Source organism: Danio rerio, chromosome 3 (assembly GCF_052040795.2).
Source record: "Danio rerio strain M-AB ecotype USA chromosome 3, GRCz13ab, whole genome shotgun sequence".
NCBI classification, from domain to species: domain Eukaryota; kingdom Metazoa; phylum Chordata; class Actinopteri; order Cypriniformes; family Danionidae; genus Danio; species Danio rerio.
In genome coordinates, this window is record NC_141023.1 from 64225001 (window position 1) to 64237500 (window position 12500).

Here is a 12500-nt window from a genome sequence, read left to right on the forward strand (position 1 = left end):
CCCATATCAAACACACCACACCTGCCTGCAATTATCACGTGGTGTTCAGGTCCTAATTAATTGGTTCAGGTGTGTTAGAAATGGGTAGCAACTGAAATCTGCAGGGAGGTGGCTCCCCAGGAACAGGATTGAGCACCCCTGGCTTAGATGGTTGTATAGTTTGATATTAAAGCTGTCATATTTGGGTGAACAACCCCTTTAAGCTTGCAGTAAATAATTCCCACCCCGTCAACTTTTCCTTGTATTCTGGGTTTGAAATGAACAGAGAGTGGACATCACAGCATGTACAGTGCGGTACAGTGTGCCTGTCTGTGTCAGCAGTGTCTCATTAATTATTCATGAGGCGGCGCTGTCTTACCCTGTGAGAAGAGCCGTCTTATAATTATTCATGACACCATGTGACCTTTCTGCTTTGATGGCCTCTTCAGATATTTCCACCAGCACAGGTCACAGTGTTTGCCTGCAGGCTGTTGATGAGCGCTAACAGAGCGACACTTGTTTGTGTTACTCTCAATTTTTGATTTATTTGTAGATTCATGCAGAGCTGGACTGATGTCTTTAAATAGATGAACACTTTAACATGATCCATCTGCACAGTCAGCATGTTCAGATTAGCACTATTATATTAGTGAACACAGCTCATTGACAGTTACATGCTTATTGAGTTGTTGATTATTATTTATAATTCAAGCATGATCAAAATGCTAAACCATTTCCCCATGTATTTGAAGTACAGATGCAAATATATCTGCATTTGTTTGTGAATGATATACAGATATTGTATATCAGGCTGAATTAATTATTGAATGAATGAACAAGCAAATGGATGAATGAACAAAAATCATGAATAAATATACAAATACGCAAATCAATAAATTAATAATTGAAGAAGGAAACAAAGGAATGAATGAATGAATACAGGAAGAAATTATTGAACAAGTGAATGAATGAATGAATGAATGAATGAATGAATGAATGAATGAACAAGCAAGTGGATAAATGACTGAACAAGCAAATTAATTAATTATTGAATGAAAGGAAATAATTTGATGAATGAATAAATGAATAATTCAATGAACAACTGAGCAAATGAATGAACAAGGCAATGAATTAATGAAGGCATGCATGACCAAAGCAAATGTATGAATGAATAAATTAATTAACAAGAAAAACAATTGAACGGATGAACACGTGAATGGATGAATAAATTAATTAATAAATGAATGATTGAATGAACAAGCAACTAGATGAATGAATAAACAAGCAAATTAATAAATAAAGTAATAAATGAAAAAGCAAACAAATGAATGAATGAAGGAATGAATGAATCAATGAATGAATAACTGAACGAATAAACAAGCAATTGGGTGAATGAATGATTGAATGAACGAACGAACGAACAAACAAGCAAATGAATGAAATAATTAATTAATTAATTAAAAAGAAAATTAATAAATGAATGAAAAAGCAAATTAATGAATAAGCAAAACTGAATGAATGAATGAATGAATGAATTAATTAATTAATGAACAAGCAAGTAAATGAATGAATAAGCAAATTAATAAATAGATGGATGAATAATTGAATGAATGAACATGCAAATTGGTGAATGAATGAACAAATGAATTAATTAATGAACAAGCAAATGAATTTATGAACAAACGAATGAACAAATGAATGAAAGAATGAATGAATGAATGAATGAACAAGCAAAAATGAATGAATGAATGAATGAATGAATGAATGAACGGACAAGCAAATGAATGAATGAATGAATGAATGAATAAATGAATGTATGAATGAATGAATGAATGAATGAATGAATGAATGGACAAGCAAATGAATGAATGAATGAATGAATGAACGGACAAGCAAATGAATGAATGAATGAATGAATGAAGGAATGACCGTAACAAAATATACCAACTCTTCTCACTGCACAGCTTTGTATGCAAGTTGTGAAGTGCCCTGTGCTGAAACGGGGAGTTTTGTGATATTTTCAGTCATGAAAGGGCGACAGGCGTGTTTCTTGTATCACGCGCTGGGCTTCTGACAGCAAGCATGAGTGTGTGACGTGTTTCCTGTGAGTGTGTGACACTGACAGACACAGAAAGCAGGAATAAAGATGAGAAGAGAGAGAGGCAGAAACTCAACACACCGGACTCTTCTGGCCTCCAGCGAACATACATACTGCTGTTAGGTTGTTCTGGGTGGTTGCAGGGGCTTTACTATACTGTTGCTAGGGGGTTCTTAGCAGTTGCTATGCTGTTTCTAGGGCACTCTGGATTGATGCTACAGTAGGTTCTTTGCTAAAATACATTTTTCCAGACAAATGTTGAGAGAGAATTGTATTTATATATTTTATTTGTTCATTCATTCATTCATTCATTTATTCATTCATCCATCTATCCATCCATCCATCTATCCATTCATCCATCCATCCATCCATTCACTCATTCACTCATTTACTCATTTATTTTTTATTTTATTGAAAAAGGACAAAGGACATGTAATCAAATACAAATGGAAAAAAAGAAGCTCGCTGGTTCAAGCCCCGACTGGGTCAGTTGGCATTTCAGTGTGGAATTTGCATGTTCTCCCCGTGTTGACGTGGGTTACCTCTGGGTGATCCAATTTTCCCTACAGTCCAAACACCTGTGTTATAGATGAATTGGGTAATCTAAATTGGTTGTAGTCTATACAGTATGTTAAAATGCAAGGGTATATGGGTATTTCTCAGTGTTGGGTTGCAGCTGGAAGCGCATCCGGTGCGTAAAACATCTGCTCTTTTATGCTCTATAGACAGCAACAATCCTGAGACTTTGGAAGTTTAGAAAAATAACATATAATTACACATTTTAGGTATTAAAATGTTTGCGCTAATGTAAATAGTGTTTTTGAGATCATCCCATTCAGTTAGCCTTAAAGAGCCCATATTATGCGTTTTTGAAAATTCCCCTCCATGTAGTGTGTAACACAGCTCTAAGTGAAGTGAAGTGTCCAGCTAAGGCTTAAATCTGTTAGTGTACAGTGTTTAAAACTGTTGATTCATCTATAAAAGAGTCGACTCATAGTGCTTCAAACGAGTCACCTTGATACCGATTCATTAGGTGTTTCGCCATGACGTACGAACCAAACCAAGTTATTCACGTGCATGCGCAAACCCGGGAGATTTCAAACCTGAGGCCCCGCCCTCTGACGCAGAAACCCAGACACACACACACACACACACACACAAACACACACACACACAAACATGCAGGTCGATTGAAGTCACACTGCAGATGGATATATTGAGTCTCTACCCAAAGATGAAACCTCAGCATTATAGCCAAGCAGTTGGAAACTACATGCTACAAAGAATACTTCATCAGCGTTTGTTAAAGGAAGGATCAGTAAAGAGTAACTTACTGATGGACGTCAGGATGTTTTCCCTCTCAAGGTGGTTTTTCTTGTCCTTTTTGTTTTATTTTAATTAATAATAAACCATCTTAGGCGAGGCAGTGGCGCAGTAGGTAGTGCTGTCGCCTCACAGCAAGAAGGTCGGTGGGTTGCTGGTTCGAACCTCGGCTCAGTTGACGTTTTTGTGAGGAGTTTGCATGTTCTCCCTGCCTTCGCGTGGGTTTCCTCTGGGTGCTCCGGTTTTCCCCCACAGTCCAAAGACATGCGGTACAGGTCAGTTGGGTAGGCTAAATTGTCCGTAGTGTATGAGTGTGTGTGTGAATGTGTGTGTGTGGATGTTTCCCAGAGATGGGTTGCGGCTGGAAGGGCAACCGCTGCATAAAAACTTGCTGGATTAGTTGGCGGTTCATTCCGCTGTGGTGACCCCGGATTAATAAAGGGACTAAGCTGACAAGAAAATGAATGAATGAATGAATAATGTGGCGAGGGGGCGTGGCCGAGAGCCGTGGGGACGGGGTGAGGCCACCGCGTAAGTGGATACACCTGCGGTGCGCAGCTGCCTCGGATCCCACGGAAGGAGCTCTGGACCATAAAAGGAAGACCGATGGCAGCGGAGAGAGGAAGCGGAGAGAGGACCGGGCCCGGACATATTTTACTTTTGCTTTCAGTTTGACGGGAGTCTCTGCCGGAGCTGCCGTCCGTTTGTTTTGGTTTAGACGGCAGTCTCCTTGAGGAGCTGCCGTCACTCTTATTAATAAATATTTTAAAGCTCCGTCGGTTCTCTTTATTACAAATAAACTCTTCTGTTGCATTTGAGTCCTCGCTCTCTCATCCTTCCTGAATCGTGGCAAACTGTTTATTTGTATTAATGTCTATGTTGAATGAAATAAAAAGGGATTAAATTCCTATAACTAAAAAATATATATAGCCCTTTTTACAGTAGTTTGCTGTAATCATGCTAATTTGATTAATTTTACAATAAAATTCTGTATACAATGCACTACTGTCAATTTTTACAGTTAAATCCTGTAAAAGGGATACTAATGTAATTTACTGTAAAAACATTACAGTAACGTGTTGTGAAAAGTTGATTGCTATGATGGGTTTGAGTCTGGTGAAGAACGGTTCCAGAAAGTGGGTAAGACAAAAACAAAAGCCAAAAAAGTAAATAAATAAGTAAATAACAGGATGAGAATGTGGTAAAGTCAGTCAGTCAGTCAGTTGGCAGCGGCCTCAGGTGGATTTACACGAGAACAGCAGGTGCAAATGACACTCTTGAGAGAAATCTGAGATCTGAAAAAGCATTCACAGCGGCCGTTGGTGGATTCACGAAAACAACCCAACCAACCCACCCAAAAAAAAAAAAAAAAACGTAGCTCCTGGGACATTTTTGGCACTCTCCAGAAATGTATATAGCGGTACATTTTCCAAACGAGCCTGGCTTGCTTAAAGTAGTGACATTTGTTGAAAGGAATTGGTTGTCAACACGCTAATAATAAACTCTTTTGAAATGACTCACGTTGAATATTCTGGAGTTTTATCATAGTAGGGAAGCTGCTTCAGAAGGCTTACGTGGTTTGGGAAAAACAGCCTGGGTTATTTTGGTCTCTGTACGGCTCAGTCCGAGCTCAGCTTAGGGGTTTGTTTGCTGGCAAATGCATGAGCAGAGAAAGCATTTATCTGAAGAAATAATTTGCCCGGGTGAATCAGAGCAGAAATGTCCCAAGAAAAAGAGAAACACGGCCAGCTTTCCAAGAGTGACTCTGTTAGAGATTGCAATAATTTGCACTATTAGTTTCACTGTTTCACTGACCAATTTATAGACACAATAAAGGCAATCGTTTTTTTTTTTTTTCTCCTTGTGAAAAGACTATAGAAATTGCGTTTCATCTGACTTCAAAAGCAGCGTATTGGAGATATGGATCAGCAGCTCTGACATAACTGATTCAAGAAGAATGAAGTCAAGTTAATCAGAAAGAAAACATTGAAACCGAAGGCAATGTTCACACAAAAAGCTGAACTCGAGAATGTGATCTGAGAATGGCACTATCTCTGAGCGTATCGCGGCATTAATTGGATCTGATTCAGAGACCTGAGTAAAGGTCTCTCAACAGAGTAACTATTAATGCTGTTTTAAAGCGTTCTTATTTTGTTTTAGAGGTCTCCGACAATAGCTTTACATTCTCTAAAGGCTTAAAAAACAACTTCTTATTCATTCAAGGAGGTTCAAGGATCCAATCTCATTCAAAGCTGCCGAATGTCAGTATTTTATATTTCTCAAACATATAAATACCATAATATGTTTGTGTAACAGGGAAGACTGACACGGAGGGATCCATTATGCAGTATTTATTAGTCACACTTTCACTCAAACAATCAACACGCACAAAGGTGCGAACATACAACAACAACAACAATAAAGGTCTTAGGGCTGGCGGCTGACAGACACAGAATGATTTACCAGGCATGGGTCAGAGGCAGGCGGCGTGATTCAGAGTCCGTGTTTCAGGCTTGGGTCGAGGGCAGGCAGCGAGTATCAGAGTCCGTGTAACAGGCTTAGGTCGTGGGCAGGCAGAAGGCAAAGCAGAGTCAGAAACGGGCTGGAGTAATACACAGGAGATCAGGCAGTATATAACGCTCAGTAATGCTGGCCGGGGCTGAACAAGACTTCGCAAAGACTGAGTGTTTGAGTGCGGCTTATAAAGGGTACGTGGGTCATTAGCGGGATTCAGTTCAGGTGTGCTGGATCAGTGTAAGTGGATGATGTAATGCTTAGAAGTCCGGAGATGGTGGCCTCTGCTGGCCAGCAAGGGGAGTGACTGGGACCGAGTCGGTGACAGTTTGGTAAAACAATGCTGAAGTCAGTTATTTTGCTTTGAAATGTGCACTCCGTGTCGGAATGTCCGTCTTGTTCAAACTACATTTTTAAAATGAGCTAAAGCACAGGTGTCAAACTCAATTCCAAAAGGGCCGCAGCTCTGCACAGTTTAGTTCCAACCCTAATTAAACACACCTGATGAAACTCATTGAGTCCTTCAGGCTTGTTTAAAACCTACAGGTAAGTGTGTTGGAGCAGGGTTGGAACTAAACTGTGCAGGGCTTCGGCCCTCCAGGAATTGAGTTTGAAACCCCTGAGTTAAAGCAACACACTTCTTGAGGTTTTTGAGAGACTACTTCATTGTTTTATGTTCAATCCAAATAAGCATGTAAAAACTAATGAGTCAACTTAATTCCTTCATGTTGTTAAAACATTAATTGTGTGGAACCCTGCATTTTTGGTCACTATAACCAGCTGGTTTATGTTTCAGCACCCTTGGTTGCCTTGGTGAAAAACTGTATTAAACTCGAAGGTCTTGAAGGCTGCATCAGTTTATGCGACTGTGCCCAAAACCACAACCTTTGAAGGACAGCAGCAGCCTAAGAAATGAGATGCAGATTCAAATAACTGGAGGTTATGATTTAAGTAGATTTACACTTGGTGATTTTTACTAGGCAAATTTAATTGCTAATGTAATGTGATGTATTAGCCCAGGGATGTCAAACTCGATTCCTGGAAGGCCGCAGCTCTGCACAGTTTAGTTCCAACCCTAATTAAACACACCTGATCAAACTAATTGAGTCCTTCAGGCTTGTTTGAAACCTACAGGTAAGTGTGTTGGAGCAGGGTTGGAACTAAACTATGGAGGGCTGCGGCCCTCCAGGAATTGAGTTTGACATCCCTGTACTAGGCAATAGCTGAGCAGGTTACATTGTAATACCGTGTCCTAATGACAACCCTACCGAGCAATTTGGCTATCCACCATATTTCATAGGAGAGACATTTAAATCTAACCAAGGCTCTTTCTAAAAAAAAAAAAAAAAAAAACGTACCCCAATATACATTTCTATGTGCTATGTTCGTCCCAGGAGATACGTTTTTTGCAGTTTTTGTTTTTAGCAGGGCCACTGTGTACGCTTTTTGAGGTCTCAAATTCTCTGACTGTCACTCCTGCCTGCTCTTCTCACGTAATTCTACCAGAGGACGCTGTGTATGCTTTTTGAGATCTTAAATTTGTCTTACGAGTGCCATTCGCGCCTGCTGTTCCTGCACAAATCCAGCAGAGGCCGCTGTCGACTGACTGACCGATCGACTGAACCACCCTTCTCTTTCTCTAAACCCAAGCAATAGTGTTTTCAAACACACCAATTGACCAGCGCCCACCCACTTATCTAACCCCAAGTGACAGTTTTCAAGAGCAATCCAGAAAAAGAAAAGCCCTCCACGTTTTAACCACGTTTTCAGATGTTACCACATTTTCACCCTGTTATTAACTTGCTTATTTAATTTTTTTGCTTATGTTTTTTGTCTTATCCGCTTTCTGGAACAGTACTTTGCTAGACTCGTGGTCAATTCCTCTCTGCATCTCAAGTCCACCGACGTACATGGCGAGCTACTTACTGGACAAACTGGTAACAGCAGGAAAGCTGTCCATTCAGAGGTAAGCGATCAGCTGGTAAGCAAGAAAAGGAACAACGTCATACCGCCCTATAGTACTCGTTTAAAAGATGAAACGCAGCCATACGCACATCTGGATACATAATTTGTGATCTCCAGAAATGTATATAGGGCTACGTTTTCAAAATGAGCCTATGCTGTTTAAATCCATTTAGATTTATTCAGAAGCGCAGAATAGTGTACTCACTGCACTTCCGCGAAATAGTGAGTTTAGAATATAATTATTACACATTAAACATCAGAGTTTACATTAATTATGTTTAAGCCTCATGGTTTGGCCATGTCTATGTATTACTCCTACACTATAAAAACTTTTAAACGTGTCAATTAACATTTTCCGTATTTTGTGTTTTCCATTTATGTATTGTTGGGAATTTCATTATGGGATGTTGATATATGCTCTGTTAAATTTTAATAATTATATATTTTTATAAAGTGACTTTTTTTGACATTTTAGTAGTTTGAAACACAATAACGTTTGATAAATAATATATAGAGAAATAAATCTGTAAAATAACAGAAAACTGGTTCTAGCAGTTTATTAAAAGGTTTTTGTAGAGTAATATACAACACCAACCCAGACAATATATCACTGTAAACTATTTAAGATGTTAATAAAAAGCAACCTAGACTCATTTTGAAAATGTACCCCTATATACATTTCTGGAGAGTGCCAAATACGTTCTAGGAGCTGCATTCTACTGTAGTTCTCGTTATTGCGAATCCACCGGAGGCCGCTGTGTACGCTTTTGAGATCTCAAATTTCTCTTGCTAGTGCCATTCGCGCGTGCTGTTCATGCGTAAATATAACATAGAATGCTGTCAACTGACTGACTAACTGACTGACTGACTGATCGACTGACACACCCTCCTCCTTCCCTGTACCCAACCAATAGTGTTTTAAAAAAACACCTATTGACCAGCACCCACTTACCTTTCTAAACCCAACAGACAGTTTTCAAAAGCAATCTAAAAAAAGCAAAGTCATCGTCTGATTTTTACCACATTCTCAGATTTTACCACATTTTCACCTTGATATTTTTTGGGTTCTGTTATTGCCTTACCTGCTTTCTGTAACCGTTCTTCACCAGACACAAACCCCATCGTACGCCGACATACAGGTGAGCTACTGGACAAACTGGTGACAGCGGTAAAGCCATACGAAGGTAGGCAGAAAGCGGTAAAGGCGAAAAGGAATGGCATCATAGCATTCGTTTTAAAGAGGAAATGTAGCCATACCTACTTCTGGCAACGTATTTCGCGATCTCCAGAAATGTATAAAGGGCTACATTTTAGAATGAGCCTATGTTGAATAAAAGTCCCTTTTTCGTAACATGTCAAGGTTAAACACTGTTGGAAGAAAGATCAAGCTCCCATAATGCAATTCAAAAGCATAAATATTAATAAAATCTAATTAATTAAAATATGAAATCACAAACTATATGGAAAACTGCTTTATTTACAGTCTAGGTATACACAGAGTTTCTTTATAGGGCATATTTAATTTGATGTGGACACCAGAATGGCCAGTTTCTTTTCAGCTGTTCTCCACATGTACATTTGCTCCTGCATTAGCACAGGGACACGTACAGTGTTTGGCAGCAGAAGGTCAGAGTGGTTGTTGTCCAGCCCGAAGCGAGGCAGAAACCTGTTGTCATGGAGCTTCAGCTATTCGACTGATTTAAATTCACCAGGAGCTTCCGCAGACAGTAAAGTTCACCGCTCAACTTGCCTTATTTTCTTCCAGCGATTAATCAAAGCCATCGGCAGGACTTTCTGTTCTGCGCTCGTACGCTTGTTTTCACGCTTTACCGAGCTCACTTACGGCTTTCCTGACAACTGCTTGACAAAGTCAGCCTGATTGCGCGCACACGTTCATTCACGCAGGTGCGGTTTTATAATGGGCTTCTCTTCAGCTCTGATCAAAACTGCAGCATCTCAGTAGTTTTTACTACAGCTATAGCAAACATTGCAGTGCTTATGAGAGAGCTGTCCAGAGTGCTGAAATACACTGGAGTAAAAGAAAAGCCTGTGGTTTCTGACTTACTTGTTGTCTGGTGACTTGTTAAGCTTTTATTATCAAAATGTACTGTTTTTGTTTTCATTGCTGAATTGTCCTTCAATTGGATTTCATCACCCTGGGTTACCTTAGTGAAAAACTGTATTTAACTCCAATTGTTTGTGTCACGTAACTTGTTGCTGACCTATGTAACACACAATCCAGAGGTAAAAGTCTGGTTTGACTCCTAAAAGAGCCTGGGTCGTTCTATGTGAGTTTATGACCCCTGGTGACAGCATGTCTGCCGGTGAAAGTCACTCTGTGACATCTTTCTGTCACGGTTTGTTGACGGGACGGAGACAAAAGGTGTAGGATCAAAGTGCAGTTTATTAATGAATGAAATCGTGCAGCAAACAGAAAAGACCAAGACATCCAAAAATTCAAAGTAACAAAGTAACAACAAACAAACAAAACAAGAAACTATGGCAGAATTACAAGAACACGACTCAGGAACAACAAACCAAAACAAGACTTACTTCGACTGGATAGACAAGATAGACAAACGACGCAGTGACAAACAACGGGTGAAGAGTGAATAAATAGTCCATGAAATCAACAGGAAACAGAGACAGCAGTGTAAGTGGAACCGGGTGTGTGCACGTGGAATGTATGGACTTGTAGTTCTAGCGACCGTAGTTCGCCAGCGAACTACAGTGCCATCTGGTGGTCTCAGACAGTCATGACACTTACTAGTATTGGGTATTGTTTGTCGATATTTCGATACCGGTGCTAAATCGATACTTTTAAAATGATACTGGTGCCAAAACGGTGCCTGAACTGATACTTTTTAGCCACAAAATTTTGGTGGATGACGCTAGAAAAATCTTTCATTTGACAAAATGTCTTAAAAAATAATTTGAATTGAACAATATAATTAAAGTTTAAAGTAAACATCGATCCAGATTTTATATATTTAAATTACATCAATATATTTCCTTTGATCATTTGTTGGTTAGCATGAATTTAAGATATAAGATTACATTAGCTTACTACTAACCTGTGGACAGGCTGTCATCAAAAACTCCTTTTTTTCCTAGGGTTGGGGCTTGTGACTATGTTTACATGGTTATCAGTAATCTAATGATTTGTCTTAATCTGAATAAGACAATAACATGATTAAGGTGTTTACATGAGTTGCTTTTTGAATGTTCGTTTCACAATCCCGTCTTACATTTTATAGTATATAGATCAAGTAACGTCATTTCGTGTCTACGCTATTCATGTTTCCTCCAGAGTTTCATGTAATTTCAGGTGTTTCATTTGAAATTTTTCGACTTTATCTGCAGTTTACCTTTCCTTTAGGAACATTTCATTTATGCCCCCATAAAAAACAGGTATTTGATGCAAACTTTTAAGTAAGGACTGGTGGAAGAGTGCTCTTTTAATGGAATTTGATACCGCACATTAAATGAAAAGAAAAAACCTTTGAGCTCATCGAGCTGCTGTTTTGTTTACGGCCCTTGCTAGATGACGGTCACGAAAGCAAAGCGCCAAAATGGAAAGACGTCCGCACATCGTGATAGATTTGCTTTTACTGAATCTTTTAGTTTTGGACATACAAAAAGCGACTCGCGTCAATCTGCTGCAAAAAAATGATAAACGTTCAGATCACACAGTGTCAGCAAAAGCTGTTTTTGGAGGAGATAAGCCGACATTATCACTGTGTTTGCCCTGTCTCAGTCCCGCTTGTTTTTAAGGTACGATACGTGACACACACATACACACACACACACGAATAAACGTTATGAAAGCGATAGTTTGTTGTACAGTTGGCGGTTGACTTCCATTATTTGGCTGTTGCTAAGTTAGGTGTAAAGAAACGAAAGCAAAGCGGCAAAATGGAAAGACCTCTGCTCATCCCGGCCGATTATCTTTTACTGAATCTTTTCATTTTGGACATAAAGAAAGCAACTCACGTCCATATGCCGCAAAAAAAAATATTATAAACATTCAGAACATCACAGTGTCTGCAGAAGCTGTTTTTAGAGGAGACAAGCAGACATCCCTGTTTATCACTGTGTTTGCCGTGGCTCAGTCCTGCTTGTCACCAAGGTACGAAACTGGACACACACACACACGTTCGTAACGTAACAAACGTTATGAAAATGATAGTTTGTTGTACAGTTGGCGGTCTACTTCCGTTATTTGGTACGATTGCATTCACAATAGAAGTGAACTGTACCAGAATTTGCATGAACCGTACCCCAGACCACCTCTTTCAGGCGGACTCGAGTACAGTTCACGGGTGCGGACCTGAGTTCAGAAGACATGTTCAAACTAGCTAAACGTACCGTACTATAATGTCAAACAAACACAAGTGCAGACCAAAAGTGCTAGCGTGAAAGCACCCTATAACAAATCCCACTTTACTGTGAGTTACTCCTTTAGGTTTCAGTTTGAGTTCAGTTATTTTTGTAATTCAAAACAACACAATAAATTGTAATGCAAGACGAAATTACGTCGCATCAGACCCAACAAGAACATAAAAACATCAAACACTATAAAACCGAACAATAAATAAGCTTTTATAACTTCATAAATATA

At 39.3% G+C, this 12500-nt stretch overlaps 1 protein-coding gene and 1 long non-coding RNA gene across 4 annotated transcripts in view; one reads left to right on the forward strand and one right to left on the reverse strand.

The window, feature by feature from the left end:
• The window catches only part of mgat5b (alpha-1,6-mannosylglycoprotein 6-beta-N-acetylglucosaminyltransferase B), a 382458-nt gene that overhangs the window by 235678 nt on the left and 134280 nt on the right, over positions 1-12500 (reverse strand).
• Positions 5260-11378, forward strand: LOC147846115 (uncharacterized). Its single transcript, XR_015481403.1, has 3 exons — positions 5260-5707; positions 6243-6479; positions 9084-11378. It is a non-coding gene; the product is annotated as an uncharacterized LOC147846115 (long non-coding RNA).